Source organism: Loxodonta africana, chromosome 1, assembly GCF_030014295.1.
Source record: "Loxodonta africana isolate mLoxAfr1 chromosome 1, mLoxAfr1.hap2, whole genome shotgun sequence".
Taxonomy (NCBI): Eukaryota; Metazoa; Chordata; class Mammalia; order Proboscidea; family Elephantidae; genus Loxodonta; species Loxodonta africana.
The window spans coordinates 60,542,936-60,551,011 of NC_087342.1; positions in this window are offsets into that span (position 1 = coordinate 60,542,936).

Consider the following 8,076-nt stretch of genomic DNA (forward strand, 5'->3'; position numbering starts at 1 on the left):
CTCCTCCCCTCTGCCTCTTCAAATATAGACTTTTCTCTATTAATTTATTTAACCTGTGTTTAAAGTGGGAAACCCTGGTGGCATAGTGGTTAAGTGCTACGGCTGCTAACCAAAGGGTCAGCAGTTCGAATCCTCCAGGTACTCCTTGGAAACTCTATGGGGCAATTCTACTCTGTCCTGTAGGGTCGCTATGAGTTGGAATCGACTTGATGGCACTGAGTTTGGTTTGGTTTTTGGTATGTTTAAATTGTACTTACTATGCCCCTTGAACTGTTCTAAATGCTTTACAAATGTGAAATCTTTAACTCATATAAAAACCCTGTGAGGTAAGTACTATTATTACTCCCATTCTACACACAAGGAAACTGAGGCACAGAGAGGTGTATTAACCCAAAGGATGCCCAAAACCATCTTACTATTTCACAGGAATGCTGTATTTATTCTGCCTGCAATGTTGTTTCCATCACCTGGAATGCCACCCTGTCTACCTGATAGTAATAAAGATCCTACCCATCCTTCAAAACTCAATTACCAGCATCCTACCTTTTCTTGACAACTTATCTTTCTTGAAACTCCAGGGCTCTTGACATTTCTCTCCTTTGATTCCTACAGTACCCACAGTCTTTAATACACAAGTTGGCACTTAATTATACAGCTCTTAGATCTTCCAAAACCAGCTGCCATTGAGTCAACTGTGACTCATAGCGAATCCACTTGTGTCAGAATAGACAATGCTCCACAGGGTTTTCAGTGGCTGATTTTTCAAAAGTAGATCGCCTTTCTTCTGAGGAGTCTCTGGACTGATGTGAACCTCCAACATTTTGGTAAGCAATTGAGCTAGTTAACCATTTGTACCACTCCAATACTCAATTATATAGCTCTCCTGGTGGCATAGTGGTCAAGAGCTATGGTTGCTAACCAAACGGTCAGCAGTTCGGATCTACCAGGCACTCCTTAGGAACTCTGTGGGGCAGTTCTACTCTGTCCTACAGGGTCTCTATGAGTCAGAATCAACTCAAGGGCAATGGGTTTTGGTTTTTTTAGATCTCCCTAAGAGTCCCTGGGTGGTGCAAACAGTTACCCATGCAGCTATGTACCAAGAGGTTCAAGTTCACCTAGGGGTTCCTCGGAAGAAGAGCCTGGCAATCTACTTCCAAAAAACCAGCCATTAAAAACCCTGTGGAGTACAGTTCTACTCTGTGGCTGCCATGACTGGCATCAAGTTGACAGCAACTGATTTCTGGTTACTGGTTATATCTCCATAATGCTTTGTATATGGTAGTCTTTTCTTGGAGGCAAGAGACATGGCATATAATTGCTCTGCACCCTCTTCCCCAGGCTCCTTTCCTTTTTTACCATCTCTAGCCTTTCCTGTAATGAAGCCTTGAACAACACTGATTATATGAAAGATACTCCACAGATACTGAATTGAAATCAGAACTTGTCTTTTCACAGGTAAAGTGGGGAAGCCTTGTGTGTTAGTTTGCATATGCTAAGAAGCAGACATCAAAACAGAATTAGACTTATTTATTGGGGGGAAATGCCTGTGAGGAACAAAGGGAAGGGAGCTGGTAGAGTTGGGGACAGTCTTTAGAACCTCATGCAGGTCTGACCCCTGTGAAGGAAAGAGAGGGAAGGGAGGAGAGTTGGGTAGGAAGACTCTCAGATTGCAGCATAACTCTAAGAAAGTCTCCATCAGGTCACTGTGACGTCCTCAAGCTGAAGAGACTCCTCGCCCATGAGAAGAGTCCACATCTTGTAGAAATAGACTGCAGCTGGACTCCTGTGAGCCGTGCCTGGGAGCAGCCCAGGGGAACTGGGCATGAGCATCCAGGTGGATTTGGAGTGCAACACACGTGGCCTTTGGTCAATTATGCCCCCTTCACCCCAGCAGGAGGTCTGAGTGGTGCATTTCTGTGGCCCCCACACCTGGAATATTAGAAAGAACACTGGATACAGGATAGGAGATCTTAGCTTTGAATTCCAAAGCTATCGCTAACTAATTCTGCATCTTCACTTAAACTCATTTTATTTTATTTATTATATTTTTATTGAAATTTAGATGGATGTTTACAGAACAAACTAGTTTCTCATCAAATGATTAGTAAACACATTGTTCCATGACATTGGTTAACAACCCCATGACATGTCAACCCTCTCCCTTCTCAACCCTGGGCTCCCTATTACCAGCTTTCCTGTTTCCTCCTGCCTTCTAGTCCCTGCCCCAGGGGTGGTGTAGCCCTTTAGTCTTGTTTTTTTCCATGGGCCTGTTCAAACTTTGGCTGAAGCGTGAACCTCAGAAGTGACTTCATTACTGAGCTAAAAGTGTGTCAGGGGGCCATACTCTCAGGCTTTCTCCAGTCTGTATCAGGCCAGCAAGTCTGGTCTTTCTTTTTGAGTTATAATTTTGTTCTACATTTTTCTCCAGCTCTGCCTGGGGCCCTTTATTGTGATCCCTGTCAGAGCAGTCAGTGGTGGTAGCTGGGCACCATCTAGTTGTACTGGACTCAGTCTGGTGGAGGCCTTGGTAGATGTGGTCCATTAGTCCTTTGGACTAATCTTTCCTTTGTATCTTTAGTTATCTTCATCCTTCCTTGCTCCCAAAAGGGTGAGACCAGTGGAGTATCCTAGATGGCCACTCACAGGCTTTTAAGATCCCAGATGCTATTCACCAAAGTAGAATGTAGAACATATTCTTTATAAACTATGTTATGCCAATTGAGCTGGATATTCCCCGAGGTTATGGTCCCCACAGCCCTTAGCCCAGCAATTCGGTCCCTCAAGGAGTCACTTAAACTCATTTTAGTCCCTTCATTTGTAAAATGGGAATGGCCAATACCTTACTGGGTAATTCTGAGGACCACAAGTTGGCAAGTTTATACAGCCTTCTGTCTACACTGCCTATGGTTTCATCAGCTTGACTACTAACTGAAAGTTTGGCAGTTTGAACCCACCCAGAGGTGCCTCAGAAGAAAGAACTGGCGATCTGCTTCTGAAAGATCACAGCCTTAAAAACCCTGTGGAGTGCAGTTCTACTCTGCAACACACGGGATCACCATGAGTCAGAATTGACTGGACTGCAATTGGTTTTCTGGTTTATCTAGTTATAGTAATACCTAACGTTTGTGAAACACATCACAGGTCAAAGCAAACAATTTTTCCAGCCAGCGATTCTGTGACAAAAGCAAGACAACCATTGCCTCCACAGCCACCTGCTTAGCATAGCAGCTTTACAGGGTCTCTGAGAAATGGAATAGCTTTCAAAGCAGTAGAAGAAGGCATTTGGGGTACTGAATATAGGAGGGACGCAGGACCCAGAGTCCACATGCCAGGCAGGGCATGGTTAAAACTGTGGCAGGGTAGGAATCAATTTTCTGAGACATAAAATAAGTTGATCCAGGTAGATGGGAGAGCCGGCCCAGAGCATCAGCTCAACCCAAGGGCAGATTGGCAGGGTCCAGAGCCCAGCAGGTCATAGTTAAGAGTCACACCTGCAAACCTGGGACACAGGAAGCGAGTTTTGGTCTTGGGACAGGGACTGATTTGCTAGCTGACTGCCTCATTCTCCAGTGTGCGAGTGGAAGAAGGGCATACAGGCACATATGGGACGAGGAGGAAGCTTTTGAAAGGAGCTAGCAAGCTGAACCTACCTTTGAAATTTAGATGGAAGTGTAGCATTTGCTCTCATACAAGGGCTTTGCAGCATGTGTGAACAAGAGGGTTTCCCCGATCATAAGTACAATTTGATTTTGTCTATGGAGGAGCAAGGAAGTTCCTGGGTGGTGCTAACAGGTGCTCAGCTGTTAACTAAAAGGTTGTAGGCTCCAGTCCATCCAGAGGCACCTTAGAAGAAAGGCCTGGCAACCTACTTCCAAAAGAAACAGCATTGGAAAGCCATGTGGAGTCTGATTCTACTCTGACACACATGGGGTCGCCATGAGTCAGAGTCGACTCGATGGCAAATGTTTTGGATGTAGGCGCAAAAAGCTCGGGCTTCAGGCCAGTCAGGTACTGTGAGCCCTCACAACAAACATTTGTTGAATTGTTCTTCTCTTCCCTTAGGGGTCCTGGCACCAAAGGCGAATGCTCAGTTAATAGTCACAGAACTGACTCTTCTGTTCAAGGAGAAGCATGGGAAAGTTAAAGCTAGGGGCAAAGAAAACTTCTTACTCTTATACGTAATACCAGGTTCAGTTACCCATAATCCCACTCCAGGAGCACCAGCAGCAGCACAGAGATTGGAAATAGCATGACCAAAGTGCTAGAGCCACACAGGCTTGGGCACTAAAATCATGAGAGAAATCAAACGTGGCTGGTGGGAGAGCTCGCCCAGACTTGGATTCGCTTGGGAGGAGAATGAGGCTTAGCCTAATGCCACGTCTTTACTTCTAGATGAAGTCAAGATGGTACCTTCTCGTCTCCTTCCTCTTTCTCCTCACTGCTACGTCCTACTCACTCAAAGCCCAAGGTGTACTCTAGAGGGGTCTGGCGGGGTATGGTTAGATCATGGAGTGGTCAGAGTAGGTAAGTTAAGGACATTACTTCAGTTTCTTTTTTTTGCTACCTCATGGTCTTCCTGGCATTTGAAACAAAACAGTAAGTGCAAATGCCCTTGGTCAAAATACTTCTGCTTCAAAAGACCAGCTCCTGAGGCAGGGTGTAGGCTTGGCCCTGACTGGCCTGGAGTCTGAGGAACAAAGAGCCTTCAGAAGTGCCCTCTCCCTCCTCACACATCCACTGATTTTAATTAGCACAAGGGCAGATCCTCTTTCTGTATGAGAGGAGGAAAAAGCAGATCTGTGGAAGGCAAGGCAAGGAAATCCATGATCTGTGTCCTAAAAATAGCTCCGCTACCTCACCACCTTGGAAAACAAGGCGCCCGCCAGCTGCTGAAAGCCCTTGTAGCAAACATTCGCCCTGAGCGGTGGTTTGCAGAATAGATCTGAGTTGTTCCAGACTCCCGACTCTGTGCCTGGCCTTAAATGGAATCGCTGTCTGTGGTAACTTTTGTCAGGAGCTGGCAAGCCGAGCCTGTCTTTGAAATTTAGATGGGGGCATAGCATTTGCTTTCACACAAGGGCCGTGCAGCCTGTGTGACCAAAAGGGTTTGCCCCACCATCAGGAGGGAACATTGCATAGGATATGTTACCAATTGGAGGAGAAAAGAGTCAGAATCTTGACTAATAGAGTGAATTGTGAAACTTCAAGATTATGAGAGAAGAAACCATGAGAACATGTCACTTTGCCACATCTCTGGTGGTGGTGTTGTGTGCCATCATGTTGATTCTGATGCATAGCTTCTCTGTAGGACAGAGTAGGGTTTCCTCATAGGGTTTCCTAGGCTGCAAACTTTATGGGAGCAGATTGCCAGGTCTTTTCTCCCATGGAGCTGCTGACCTTTTTGTAGCAGCTGAGAACTTAACCATTGTGCCACTGTCAACAGGGCTTCTTACTACACCTCTACTAAACAAACAAACGAACAAAGCAGAAATTCTAAACGATGAGAGAGCTGTGAAATGCAATGTGTAATTGTGTCATGCCCAGTTTCACCATCCCCCAAGGAAAACGTGTTGTTGTTAGGTGCCCCTGAGGCACTTCCGACTCATAGAAACCCACTGTACAACAAAACAAAACACTGCCCAGTCCCATGCCATCCTCACAATCATTGTTCTGTTTAAGCCCATTGTTGCAGCCACCGTGTCAGTCTATCTCATTGAGGGCCTTCCTCTTTTCTGCTTACCCTCTACTTTACCAAACATGATATACTTTTCCAGGGACTGGCTCCTCTTGATAACATGTCCAAAGTGACTGAGACGAAGTCTTGTCATTCTCCCTTCTAGGGAGTATTCTGGCTGTACTGCTTCCAAGACAGATCTGTTCTTCTGGCAGTCCATGGTATATTCAATATTCTTCACCCAAACCATAATTCAAATGCATCAATTCTTCTTTGGTCTTCCTTATTCAATGTCCAGCTTTCACATGCATATGAGGTGATTGAAAATGCCATGGCTTGGGTTAGGCCACCCGAGTCCTTTAGGTGACATCTTTGCTTTTTAACACTTTAAGGAGGTTTTTTGCAGCAGATTTGGCCAATGCAATATGTCATTTGATTTTTCGATAGCTGCTTTCATGGACTCTGATTGTGGATCCAAGTAAAATGAAATCCTTGACAACTTCAATCTTTTCTCTTTTTTTTTATGATGCCACTTATTGGTCCAGCTGTGAGGATTTTGTTTTCTTTATGTTGAGGTATAATCCGTACTGAAGGCTGTAGTCTTTGATCTTCATCAGTAAGTGCTTCAAGTCCTCTACGCTTTCAGCAAGCAAGGTTGTGTCATGTGCATAACACAGGTTGTTATTGAGTCTTGCTCCAGCCCTCAGGCTGTGTTCTTCTTCTCACAGTCCAGCTTCTTGGACTATTGTTTAGCATATAGGTTGAATAAGTATGGTGAAAGGATACAACCCTGACACACACCTTTCTTGATCTACGTACAGGTTCCTCATAAGCACAAAAAAGTGTTCTGAAATGCCCATTCTTCTCAATGGTATCCGTAATTTGTTATGATCCACGCAGTCGAATGCCTTTGCATAGTCAATAAAATACAGGTAAACATCTTTCTGGTGTTCTCTGTTTTCAGCCAGGATCCATCTGACATCAGCAACGATATCACTTGTTGCACATCCTCTTCTGAATCCAGCTTGAATTTCTGGCAGTTTCCTGTCAATGTACTGATGCAACCATTTTTGAATTATCTTCAGCACAATTTTACTTTCATGTGTTATTAATGATATTGTTTGATAATTTCCACATTTTGTTGGATGACCTTTCTTCGGAATTGGCACAAATATGGATCTCTTTCAGTTTGTTGGCCAGGTAGCCATCTTCCATATTTGTTGACATAGATGAATGAGTGCTTCCAGCATTGCATATGTTTGTTGATGCATCTCAATTGGTATTCCATGAATTCCTGAAGCCTGGTTTTTCGCCAATGTCTTCAGTGCAGCTTGAACTTCTTCATTTAGTACCATCATTTCTTGATCTTATGGTACCTCCTGAAATGATTGAAAGTTGAACAATTCTTTTTGGCACAGTGACTCTGTGTATTCCTTTCATCTTCTTTTGATGCTTCCTCTGCTTTTTTCAGTATTTTGCCAATAGAATTTTTCAAAATTGCAACTTGAGGCTTGAATTTTTTCTTCAGTCCTTTCAGCTTGGGAAATGCTGAACATGTTCTTCCCTTTTGGTTTTCTAACTCCAGGTCTTTGCACATGTCATTATAATACTTTGTCTTCTCAAGCCTCCCTTTGAAATCTTCTGTTCAGTTCTTTTACTTCATCATTTCTTCCTTTCACTTTAGCTGCTTTACATTCAGGAGCATGTTTCAGAGTCTCTGCTGACATCCATTTTGGTCTTTTTTTTCTTTTTATTGACCTTTTGCTTTCTTTGTGTATGATATCCTTAATGTCATCCCACAACTCATCTGGTCTTCAACCATTAGTGTTCAAAGTGTCAAATCTATTCTTGAGATGGTCTCTAAATTCAAGTGGGTTATACTCAAGATCCTACTTTGGCTCTCATGGACCTGTTTTAATAATCTTCAGCTTCAACTTGAACTCACATATGAGCAATTGATAGTCTGTTCTGCAGTCAGCCCCTGGCCTTGTTCTGACTAAAGATATTGAGCTTCACCATTTATCTCTTTCCACAGATGTAGTCAATTTGATTCTTGTGCACCCCATCCTCTGTGGTCCACATGTATAAAAAATAAAAAAAAATAGCCACCATTAATTTTGTTGAAAAAAGGTATTTCCAAGGAATAGATCATTGATCTTGCAAAATTCTATCATGTGATCTCTGGTGTCATTTCTATCACCAAGGCCGTATTTTCCAACTATTGATCCTTCTTCTTTGTTTCCAACCTTCACATTCCAATTACCAGTCATTATTGGTGCATCCTGATTAAATATTTGATCAATTTCAGACTGCAGAAGTTGGTAAAAATCTTTAATTTCCTCATCTTTGGCATTAATGGTTGGTGTATAAATATGAACAAAAGTCCTGGTAACTGGCCTTCC